At 35.3% G+C, this 13665-nt stretch overlaps 1 protein-coding gene across 1 annotated transcript in view; it reads right to left on the reverse strand.

Moving 5' to 3' along the window:
- Positions 1 to 13665, reverse strand: part of thrab (thyroid hormone receptor alpha b) — a 153478-nt gene that overhangs the window by 72653 nt on the left and 67160 nt on the right. The window contains exon 2 of the mRNA XM_084434711.1: positions 13490 to 13564. The gene's annotated coding sequence lies outside the window, so the exon portion shown is untranslated. The remainder of the gene's footprint in view (positions 1 to 13489; positions 13565 to 13665) is intronic.

Here is a 13665-nt window from a genome sequence, read left to right on the forward strand (position 1 = left end):
ATATTTATTATACTGGAAAACAAGAAAAAGATACTGAAGAAAATGTTGTTTTGCAGTGTGAGCAAGACAACTGTAAAGGTGTGACAATAACCATTTTTTTTAAAAACAAGATGTCGCTCTCTTACACCCCTCAAAGTCAATGGAAGTTGATACGTAAGCAATAAAAAGGAGTTATCAGCATAGTATCCGTTACACACTGGTAATTGGAGCAGCACGCACCTTCTTGTTTCTAATTTCAGTGCACAGATACACATTTAATGCACTACTAGTTAAAAAAAAAAGCGTTCATTGAAAAAACTTGCACACCCCCTAAACACTCCCATTAAAACTTTCACATGTGCACAGAGGGGAAGTCCCCTATTTCCTGCGGCATAGTGGTTTCATATCCTGCTTTGTTGCCACAGCAACAGAAGGTTCACTTTTGGTTTAGCTTTTGATCTTTGACCGAGATAGCGTGTAGCACCAGAACATTTCTGAGAAACCCCAAAAGTCCAAAGGCAAGTACTGAGTCAGAGACCTTTTCCTCGTTCAAAAGAACATGGTCTCGGATACCTAGGACAGTTCAAAATGTCCCTTGTCTATTAACCCTGTAAAGCCAGACATATGAAATAACTGTTTCATAAAAATTGAGCAGCTTGTTGAAACTTAAGACAAAATATGAAAAAAAAAAATATATATATATATTATATGTATATGTATATGTACAGTACCAGTCAAAAGTTTGGAAACACTACTATTTTTAATGCTTTTGAAAGAAGTCTCTTATGCTCATCAAGCCTGCAGTTAAAAACAAAAAACAAAACAAACAAAAAAACAGTAATATTATGAAATATTATTACAATTTAAAATAATGGTTCTCTTTTTTTAATATACTTTAAAATGTAATTTATTTTTGTGATGCAAAGCTGAATTTTCATCAGCAAGTACTCCAGTCTTTGGTGTCTTATGATCCTTCAGAAATCATTCTAATATGCTGATTTATGATCAATGTTGGAAACAGTTGTGCTGCTTAATATTTTTTTATAACCTGAGATACTTTTTTCAGGATTATTTGATGAATAAAAAGTTAAAAAGAACTGTATTTATTTAGAATAGAAATCTTTTGTAACAATATACACTACCGTTCAAAAGTTTGGGAACAATAACTATTTTTTTTTAAAGAAATTAGTACTTTAATTCAACAAGAATGTGTTAAATTGATAAAAGGTGATGGTAACGATTTATATTGTTAGAAATGTTTTTATTTTGAATAAATGCTGTTTTTATGAATAAATGCTGTTAACGTTTTACTCATCAATGAATCCTGAAAAAAGTATTCCAAAAAAATATATTAAACAGCACAACTGTTTTCCATCATTGATAATAACTGAGTATCAAATCAGCATATTAGAATGATTTCTGAAGGATCATAAGACACCAAAGACTGGAGTACTTGCTGATGAAAATTCAGCTTTGCATCACAAAAATAAATTACATTTTAAAGTATATTAAAAAAGAGAACCATTATTTTAAATTGTAATAATATTTCATAATATTACTGTTTTTTTTGTTGTTTTTTTTGTTTTTAACTGCAGGCTTGATGAGCATAAGAGACTTCTTGCAAAAGCATTAAAAATAGTAGTGTTTCCAAACTTTTGACTGTATATGTATATGTATATGTATATGTATATGTATATGTATATGTATGTATGTATGTATGTATGTATATATATATATATATATATATATATATATATATTATTCATTTGTTCAATAGCCCAAACGGAGTAATTTATTCATGGCCAAAAAGATGAAATTCTGACAGCTGATATTCTGATATTATATTTAATTGCTTAGTTGTATGATCAAAGCTCAGTAGTTTTAACGGTGTGACATAATGCAATGCAATACAATGATGATTTGAGTGATGTACAAATAAACATTCCTCAAAAGCCTGATTTGATACTTGCATTTTAACATATTTTGTTAATTTACTTCAGTTCAATAAATGTTTATCTTGAAATATATCAATTTATTCATTAAAGGTACTCTAAGCGATGTTGGGTGAGGTCACTTCTTGTTGACGTTCAAAGTATTGTCAAACACAACGGAGGCCAGCTCGACCCTCAACTCCTCATCCCGCCCCGAACAGTCATGAACCATTTAGAAAAACCAAACTGGATTTACCCACCTGTCCAGCAAAAACAGAGCCACCTGAATTTCGGATTGGAAGCCCTTCTGCCTGCGGAGTTCTCAACAACTTTTGAACGCTTTTTCGAAGTAAATTCGGGACTTAGCGCGTTCCTTCTCCTTTTCCCTATTCTTTGGTTATTTTTCATCGGAACGTCGTCTCTTTGGTCGTGTGTCGGCCATATCAAAATTCTCAAGAATATACATTTTTAGTTTGTTTTTCTTGCCGTTTGTGGAGCCTGGGCTGTCTACAGAGACCACGTTTTTTTACAGTGTGTTCAGGGGACAGGCAGCTAGCGGATAGTGAGGAGATGTTTGCTGTATGTGAAAAAAAATGTTTTGGCCTAAAAAACGCGTGACATCGCTTAGAGCACCGCTAATTTAGTAAGCTTTTTTTTTTTTTTTTTTTTTTTTGCTTCAGTTTTCATTAAACTAGACTAAAATGCCAAGACATAGGCCTGGATTAGGCTTTAGTAAAATTAGGACATTTAAGTCGCTTTATATATATATATGAAAATATAAAAAATAATATATATATATATATTTTTTTTTTACTACATTTTAGTCTTGTCTTTTTTTTGTCAACGATATTCCATTGCTATAGGCTGAGTTATTAATTAATGACATTGGTGTCGTCTCGTCTTAGTCATGGAAAAAAAGTCGTCAACGAATATTTTTCATCATAGATTTCGTTAATGAAATGAACACTAACATGAACCACAACCTAAAGGTGGACAAATACATTAACACTGTCATATTTATTAACATACTAAAACTATTTTGAAAGTTGTCATGATTTAAAATACCTGCACAGACACTATATATACCTTATATAATATACAGTAAATAGACACTTATACGAGGCAGGATCGCACAGGTCTCATCAAGTCTTCTTCAACAAGCTCAAAACTATGTGACCTAAAAATTCTTGTCACTCCACTTGCATCACAACACCATCTATAAGGTCTAGACACTATTAAACAACCACTCATCTAGTTATACTATACGCCACACATTCCATGGTTAAATCCATTTATGTTTTGTTTAATTAAAGCAAGAAGATGATATTACCTTGGGATATGATCCAGCTTAGCAAACAGTAAGAATTAACATTTCAACTCAGGAAGGAACTTATAACTCAGGAAGGAATTCAGGCTCCATAGCTCCCGAGACCTGTCTGGTAACATGTTTGTGGGGTTGAACAACTCTTATGGCGATGTTTACGTTAAATAAGCATTTGCAAAACTAATAGCACATGAAGCAGAGTGAAATGAAAAGCATTTGTTGAGTGAGAATCTAGCCACCGCTGTTCTTAAGGCCATGTAAGGAAATGGAGGCAGGGTAAGACACCACTGACTGGCTTAATTGTCTTCCTGCTGTTGGTATTTCATCTGGGTTAAAGTTGAAAGCTATCATGAACTGGTTGGAATTTCAGCTTTGCTCTTATCCGACGACCCTAATCCCTCCCTACAGGAACTGCATCCGTATGGTTGGGGTGAGGTGGAAACACCTGTACAGGTGACACTGATAATGGTCATAATCAGCAAAAGGCATTTGAGAAAGAAATGGGAGAGAGTAGGACAGGGACCAATGGCCAAACAGTGGTGGAAAATGTCAAATGAGATAATACAGTTTATACTACATTAGATAGTGAGTAAAAAAAAGTAAACAATGAAAATATATTTACAAGGTGGCTAATCTAAACAAATTAGTGTATATTAGGGGTTGCACAGACTAGTCGACTTTAATGCTCTGCCATGACACTTTAAGCTTGACGCCGACTAGTCGCTGATCGCAGCCTATAGATGGCGCAACAGGATAAGAAATCTTTGAAGTCCACTTTTACGCTCTGTTTCCAACAGTTAAAATTACTAAATAAATGCATATTCCGAGAGCGATTGTACCATCTGGATGCTTAAAATTGATCAGGTGAATGCATGTTTCATGGGGTTAACAGGTTATATCTTTTGCTTTTAACTTTGTAAAATTTTATAATACGCATCATATTTATAATATTAGTTATGCGGTTACTATAAATTATATTTAAACTGATTTTTTTTTTTTTTTTTTTTAAATGTATTAGTTCAATATCTAGTGAAAACACATAATTCAATATCTCTACCATTAGCCTGAACATTTTGGTCATACTGCCTAGTACCCCTTGGGGATAGGTTGCTATCATGGAGTATCAGTGTGAGAGATTTATAATCAAACTAATTAGCTGAATAAACAACATAGTAATGTGTTTCAGAGAGGCAGGATGCGATGCATTGCATTTCAGAGGCTATGTGTGCTAATCCGCCTCCTTATTTTTCCTAACATCACCACTAACAGAGAGGATGTAGCAAAACAAACACACTTTCATTTTCCTTTTAAATAATGCAAATGTTTGTCTCACTACACATCTGGCACATTTAACAACACTTAACAACATTAAAAAATGTCAGTTCAATCCACCACATCCTCTTGAACTATAATGTATCAAAATGTAAATAGGCCGATTAGAATATTGTCACATGTAATTGTGATGTTATTCAACATTGCTGGCACTGTGCTACTACATGAATTTAACAAAAATATGGTAAAGCCTCTTGGATTATTTTTAACAGATGTCACAAACTACAAAATGAACCTCTCAGGGGGAAAAACAGTAAGTCATTCTGCTTCAAAACGTAGAACACGCCAAATTATTCCCATCTGTGGATTAATATCTTCTTATGTTCAGCCATTTGTATTAGTCTTCTTTATGCGTTTGGGTGGAAATACCCAAGTTGTGTTTGCGAGAGGTCGATATTTCTCCGAATTTTGAATAAGAGCTCAACATTTATGGTGACTACCTTTACCATGTCAGGCTTCATCAGTTATTTAGCTCTAAATAGAAGCGGAATATCTGGATATTTACAATGTGCATTTAAATGTGTCACTCTGGGAATATAAAAGGAAAAATGTCACAACATCATCATAGCTCAACAATAAAGATGACACAGGGATGGAATAAGAGTTTCGGCCAGTTGACAGATGTGTGGTGTTCAACAAATCTTACATTTGTTGACCTTATATACATGGTTTTATACCTTGCGTACTTAAAAATGTGCTTATCTGTGATGTACTGCAGTGCACATTATCAAAGTAACGTTGTTCGATGGCTGACATAGATTTGAAAGCAATGTGACTTCATCAGTAATGTTTTGCATCATATCTATAATTTTATATCTTCTATTTATATAAATCTACATTACAGCTATATAATTTCCAATTACAGACAAGCAAATGGGCCAATCCCGATACCTGTTGCTGATTGTTTTGTTTTTTCTTTTCTGCATTTTAATCATGATCCTGCTACACAAACACGTAAATGTAACACGAGTAGTTGTTTTTTATTTCAAGATTTAGAGCAAAAACAACATGGTCTGACATGAGCTTTGTGAAATTATGCTACATAAAACATACCTGCATGTAACAGCAGATAGACTGAATGAAAATGTAAATTCACTCTCTGTCAGTAGGTGGCACTTATAGGCGTATAGCCTTTTTTTTTTTGGTTTCAGCGGTACAGAAAGGAGCGCTGTGCTTATAAACACTACTTTAATAGGCAATATACAGAGGTAAGAGGAAAAGGAAATGCCATTGAAACATTTCTGAAAACAGTCAGTTCCCTTCAGAGATACATTCATATGAACCCCCGACCCCAATAAAGGGCTATAGACTAACATTTGAGAGCAGTAGCACCGGTGCCACTAAGTTCTGGTGGGAACCAGCATCTGATCTGGTAGCTAAGGGGTGGGAGGATTTTTAATCATAAATCATAAAATGACTATTTAGTTATTATTATATTCCTATTGTTTTGCATTAATACGTACAGTAACTAATAACACTAGGTTAAAATGATAAAATGAACTTATATTAACAACAACAACAAAAAATGTATAGGGAGAATTTTTTTTTTTTTTTTTGGTCATCATAAAAAAAAAAAGATTAAATCCATGTTGAATGTTGGTGATACAGTATGTGAACTTAAAAGCCTTCTCTATCTTGTTTGTTCATGGCACAATGCTTCTCCTGGTTTCCACGTCAGCTCAGATCTGATATCTATGGTTTATAATAGAGAATTCTGCGCTGAATTTGAATGCTTCTCACTAGATCTTGCAACAATGTTATTAATACTGCGGTGAATTCAAACACCTTCTCTCTGGATCTCCGAGCACTGTGTGGTAACAGTGTTACGCGTTTTACGGTGTTTGCCATTTTATGTTTTTCATATGCAATACAGTCTTTTACGGAGCAATGGAAATTAGCAGGTCTTACCAGTGCGACCGGCAAGAAAAAAAAGGTAGCAAAAAACGACCATTTGGTCACAGTCTGGAGACCTGCCATTGAATATTGAATATTTTTCTTCCAAAATGTTGAGTATAGCGAACAGTGAGCTTTCTGTGCCTGTATAGAGCTGATAAGTCCCGCCCCTTCCGCTAATCCCACTGGACCTCTAGGTTGAAAAATCGTCAATGCAGGTGAATGGGAGAAAATAATTATTTTCTGGTCCCGTTTGAATTGTGCCATGAATGTGAACATATGTTGTCTGTGAATTTTTTATATAATCTTTCGTGTGAAGAATGCTGAAATTTAGCGGGTAGAAGTTTGATACGGTTAGACTTTGTGTGAGAGCACTTTGTGGACTACAACTCTTCGCTGCTTTCGACGCGTTTGAAACGTCACCACCATTCGCACACGGACACTAGCTCACGGATCCCGCTAAACATGACTGTGTCTTTGGTGCACTTCACCGCCTTCTTTCAGGGAGAGGACAAAATCGTTGAGGTTGGCGAAAACCACGGGTAAGTCAACTTTATGGGGTGACGTCACATAGGCGACATGTAGTCTTTCTCGTCACATAGGCGACATGTAGTCTTTCTCGTTTTCCACAACTGCTAGCCGAAGAATCATACCATATACTGTCAAACTCGTAACATGAAAGATTATATAAAAAATTCACAGACAACATATGTTCACATTCATGGCACAATTCAAACGGGACCAGAAAATAATTATTTTCTCCCATTCACTTGCATTGACGATTTTTCAACCTAGAGGTCCAGCGGGGTTTTACGGAAGGGGCGGGACTTACCAGCTCTATAGTATTTTCTCTGCTGACACATCTGTGCTCTCCTCTTTTTGTCCATCTTCAGTGTGTCACGTCTCTGGTCTGTGTTAACGCCATGTTTACAGACTTCGTAATATTTGACATTTTAGGAAATTGTTGCAATGAAGTTTGTGCGGAACAGAGATAAAGCCTAAATAAAAAAATTTAAAAAAAAAAACAGCCAGTCGTGCGTTTGGAGCAAAAACCAGCCGATTACGATTTTTATATCCAGTCGACCGTGCATCTCTAATAAAAATACATTGCTAAAGCTATTTTATCTTTTTGTTTTTCTGCGGTAGGGCACCTGAAAATTAAAGAACTGAGCAAACGCTGACCTGTACAATTGAGCCCTGATTCCTGAAGAATTATATTGTTTTGCAGATTCATACTTCTACGTTGGAAATTCAAAGTGACCATAGAAATCCTTACAAATACAGAGCACCTAAAGCTGTTAAAAGAGCAGGTTTTTTGAATTTGTGGAAAACATAGGCAGCAACAGTTTAATTAACAAGATTCAGCAGATGAACACAAAAAACAGACTGTCGTGAACCTCCCTGTCTGTGTGCGTCCCATGCTGTGAGCTCCACAGGAAGTCTCCACATCCATGTCTAATCCACTTTTAAACTAAACAGAGAGGAAGTTCCTCTCTCTCTCACACACACACACACACACACACACACATACATAACACACAAACCTACAGGCTATGGAAATTCAAACACACTGTACATAAATGCAAACTTATTTACGGTTGGTTATGCACATATGAGTCACATTGTACACGGTCACCCAAAGGGCAAAAACCACACTTTCAACTGCTTTCATGTGTATGAAAAATAATGTATGTTCCCCTTGGAGGTGGACTAGTGACTTTCCTTTTCATAATGAAGCTTATTAGACACCTGGAGAGGGGCACAAGAGCTATTCACACTGAAACTACCCTGGGCGGTAACATTTGATCCTTTTAAATTAACCATATGACATTTAAAATATGGATCTGGGGATTTATAATGACAAGGCCAGTTAAAATTTAGAGCAAGCAATTCATATCAGCACAACAACGTGGGTAGCAAACCAGCGTGAAATCTCGGCTTTCCATGACACAAATAGCTCAGGGCTGACAGAGTTGCCATGATCATGAGCAAACAGGCAGACCTACGTTTTAGAAATCTGGTTTTACATTTGAAAACAAACTTGTGTCACCCATGGAAAGCCACACTCAACATTCAGCGACCATGTGGAGAGTACTTTCTAGATCTGGCAAGCTCTAATTTGATTGGCTGACTTTATGCAAGATCTGGAAGGGTTTTTTTTTCCACATGGAAACAAAATCATGTTTACAAGGAAGAGACTGATACAGCAAACTTTTTTTTCTTTTTTTCTTTTTTTTTTTATAATTATGGTAACACTTTAGTTTAGGTCCAATTCTCACTATTAAAAAGTAGCTTATTTGCATGCATATTACTAGGATATTGGCTGTTTATTAGTACTTATAAAGCACATATCAATGCCCTTAATCTGCATGACCACATTCTACATCCCTTAATCCTACCCAACACCTAAACTGAACAACTACCTTACTATCTATTAGTAATTAGGAGTTTACTGGGGCAAAAGTTGTAGCTAATAGTAAGTTAATAGTGAGAATTGGACCCAAATCTAAAGTGTGAACATAATTATTTTATTTCAAATAGCACAAATGTTAAATTTCAGTATATAATAACCATTAGTGACATCAAATCTTTGAAAGTTATGAGGTGCATGAGCAGAGCTGTATATTACACAGGATTACATCTGTCAAAATAATCTACTTTTTACTTTTGGACAGGCAGAAATCGGATTATATTTTCTAATATTTTCTCCAGTGTTTCCCGTTCAGATACTCTCACCCCTAAACATCACTTAAAACTAAACAAATTGTGGGTGGTCATTTTATATGTTACTCAGATGGTCACTTCTTGTCTGAGTTTTTTTTTTTTTTTTTTTTTTAGAATAAGTTGCAACGAGGATATACCTTTTGTTGTTTAGTCAAAGATGCGGCTACATGAGACTAGCCTTTCCTAAAACTCTCAAATAAACATTTGTTAATGCTACAATGTAGGAGGGAAGTGTAAAGCAACGGGACACTTACTTTCCCCCTTGCTCTATTTACCTAATGTCCCAAATTAACAGGCTGTAGGAAAACCTGAGCAGCTTTGCAGTGAAGGAAAGCAAAAGAAACCGAGGTATGGGGGTGAGATTCAGTCTATGTGTTCTGTACAGACGGTCTATGGATCATTTTTTTCTTCCAGGAAACCATTCATTGATGCAGGAGTGGCATATTGCAGAGGTTAGAAAAATCAATGATGTGTGTAGAAGGTCTGCGCATAGAAATCTGTGTCAAAAGCCAGAAACACTCTTGCACGTGTATGCTCTTGCACTGCTGCTTACTTTCGAGAAACGAGGGCCCCAGGACAGTACGTACTGTACTTTTCTTTCTGAACGCCTTGTATTTTTTTTACATTTTACCTACTGTATAGGGGGATGGTACAAAAGTTTGGCCTGCCACTACAGAGTAAGGGTTCTTGCAAGCCAGTGATCCAGGACGCATACAGGAATGGTTTAGGTATAGTGCATGAAAAACAAAATCCTGGTGGATTAGAAAATTCTGCGTAAAGAGGACGACGATAAAAGCATAACCACGCTTTAGACTGTAGTTTCAACAAAGCAACCAGTCTATCAGTAGTGGTACTATTTTTTATGAGTGTAAATATTGGTTCTAACAGAGAGTTGACGTAATTAAGATTCTTTTCTAAATTATGCAATTAATTATAATTTGATAATCTGATAACTGGTCAAAATTCAGTTACTACATTTGATTATTTTGGAAGAATTCACAATTATTTTCATACTTCTTAATTATTATTAAAAATATATATTACTAAGCTCAAGACAAAAAAACTAATTTGGTGGATTATATGTACATACATACATACACACACATATATACATATATATATATATATATATATATATATATATATATAAATAAAGGCTTTGGTGGACACACAGAACTTACTGATTTACTGACACTCCGCTTTGTTTTCTCTGTGTACAAACTAGGCAATTTGTGAGATCTATATCCAATCTTAAGACCACTCTCATTTTGAAAGGAGGCAACTCAAGGAAAGAGATGGGGAGTCAAGGAAAAGCAATATCCCACACAGATCTCACTGCTTACTTCACTTCCCCTCAGTGTGCTTGAAGTTCATCAGGCCTCGGTGGCGTCGCAGCAGGTGCAATTTATGAGGTGTTAAGAACGTTAGACTGTAACTGAAAAAATAATAATAATACTGTAAACTCTAGCTCCCCCAATTCCCCTCTAACCCCAAAGCGTGAAGCCCTATAACACAGGTACAGGGCCTCTTACTCATTGAGAGTCCGCCAAAGAAAATGCATATCACATTTGGCTCTGGTTTCTTTTCTGCAACACCAATTTCAGAATTTCAAACAAAATAGAAAGAGAACACCACCATAGCGGTTCAGAAACATGTGTCATGTTTTGGATACTGATGCCCCAAAAAGACTTTTCTAACTAGTTTAACCAGCAAGTTCCCTGATCAACCAGTGTCACCACTTCTGGGAAAGAGTTAGGGTTAGCCCACCTGCCAGACTATTAATACCAAAACAGCATAAACCAACAAGGTAAATCATTCTGGCCTAAGCTAGTGTTTTATGTAGGGAAAGTTCTGGAAACTTCACGGCTACCCATTAATTTTACATCTGTATGCTACCCTGCTTTTCTAAATGTGTGCCTTGTTTTCGACAGTGATTTTTCAATTTAACCAAAACAGTTCACTTGGTTTTACCCTAAAAACTGGGGCATGTAGCATGAACCAGCGTATGTGAGCAGTCAACAAACCCATTAGTGTAGACTGGTTTGTTAGTAGCCTGTAAACTCAAACTTAGTATACAGTATATGATTTATATATGCCTAACTTGCATACACACAAATAAATACATATGCACTACGAATCAAAAGTTTGGGGTCAGTAATATTTTTTATGTTTTTGAAAGACATTTCTTATGTTCACCAAGGCTGTTCACCAAGTAAAATTGTACTAGTGTAATATATATATATATATATATATATATATATATATATATATATATATATATATATATATATATATATATATATATATATATATATATATATATATTACAATTTAAAATAACTATTTTATAGAGATGCATTATATCAGCCACCATATCGGTATCGGCCGATATTTGTTCATATTTAATGTTATCGTTATCGGCCCGATAAGAAAATTTTGCTGATATATTAAAGCAGATAAATAATGGATTATTTCCTTCAGCTGAGACCCTTCAGAAGCACACTGTTCACCATGAATGGTTTTGAATTGTTTGAAATATGATTGGAATCACTTTTGAAAAAAGAAAATTCCATGTGCAACATGTGCTGCGCAAGTCTGTCATAGGCTACATAAAATTATAATGAGAACATTATAATTATGTGCTTGGGACATGGCTTTTAATGGTGTGAATTATTTTTGTAATTTTTTTTTGCAATCAAGCTCTCAAAAATTATAAAAAAAATTTTGATTTAGATTTATCAGCCAATATACCGATTATCGGCTTTCAAATATAAAGAATTATCGGTTATCAGTATCAGACAAAATGTTCATATCGGTGCATCCCTAAGATTTTAAAATGTAATGGCAAAGCTTACTGCAGTCTTCAGTTTCATATACTTCAGAAATCATTCTAATATGCTGATTCGGTGCTCAAGAAACATTTATTATTATTATCAATGTTGAAAATAGTTGTGCTGCTTAACAATTTTGTGGAAACCGATTTCCTCTCTCCAACATCTGTGCAACAGCAAACAGCTGGTATTATCTAGTCGACTTTCTTTTTTTCTAAAGCCCTGGGACTAGTGCCAGGATTACACTGCAATTATACTTCATCTACAGCAGTTGCCTGTGGGACAGTAGAGAGAGAGCAAGAAAGAGGAGTTCTGTTTTCATTTGTGACATAGCTAAGCTTCAGTAGAGGACGATCTAGCTGCAAACAGGTGTAGAAAACACCTCCTATTCTAAATGATACCGTAATTGTTTTTCAACATGAGAACCCAGCACAGGACATCTGTCATTACTGGGATAACCTGCTGAAAAATGCATATCACATACTCTACATGAATACAAATCAAAGTTGGCAAGTGGGCTCAAAGGGTGTTGAATTCAATTTGGAGGTATTATAAACTCTTGTTGCTGGGAAGGGGCACATTTTTCAGCCAGATGTACAGTAGGCTGGAATTCAGAGAATGTGCGTCTCCTATTTCCTTCTTAAGAATGGCTAGACTAGATGCCATTTATACCAAGGCATTTTGAACACCAAGCCTCCACTCCCACAACTGTCATTAAAAAAAATTATCACAAGAATACATTTTTCCCGAAGCCATCGTATTGACCCTATTTGGTAGCCAAGTTGAGCCAAGGAAGTCTCACAGAAGTAGACTATATGTTACTCAGGGACACGATCTGCATGAAACATTTTGTGTCATTCTGAATCAGAAGCACATTTCGAGATTAATGTGTGATTTATGTTTCCTGTAATGGCACTGATTTTCATCAGCCATTACCCATTGATCCTTCAGAAATCATTTTATTATACGGATTTAGTGATAATTTTGCTTAATGCTGCTTAATTTTTTCTTGATGAATATTTTGTAGTTTTTTGTAGACTTTGCACTATTTTGATGAATAGAAAAGTTAAAAAGGCTTTTACATTATAAATGTCTTTACTGTCACGTATGTACAACTTAATGTATCCTTGCTGAATTAAGGTATTACTTTCCTTCAAAAAAACTGACCCCAAACTTTTGAAAGGTAGTGTACATTAAAAATACTAAGACATAAAAAACTGTTTAGGTAATAAAATATAACCTATTTATAATATTGTGCATGTATTTTACAATATATATGTGAACAATATAACTTTCACACGAGTTTTAGCAAAGTAACAGATATGAAGGTAAATGGAATGAATTTTGTTTTATCAAAAACAACAAAACCCAAAGCAATCAAAAGTGGCCCATAGCAACTCATGTCTCTTTTTGATGGAGCGTGTCACATAGTGCATATTCAGCTACTGAACAAGAGGGAAGGCCACAGAACCTACCAGTGTCCTGTTGTGCTTTGTTTCTGGTTAATAATTTCCCCAAGCCTGGGACCACTGGAACTGTAGGCTGTCGTCCTGCAAGAAATCAAAAGAGGTTTGTTGAGAGGGGTTCAAATGCAGTATATGGAAAACAAACAGGAAAGGCCACACAGCAGAAAGCCTAACAAAGAAAAGCA

Source organism: Rutilus rutilus (assembly GCF_951802725.1).
Source record: "Rutilus rutilus genome assembly, chromosome: 16".
NCBI lineage: Eukaryota > Metazoa > Chordata > Actinopteri > Cypriniformes > Leuciscidae > Rutilus > Rutilus rutilus.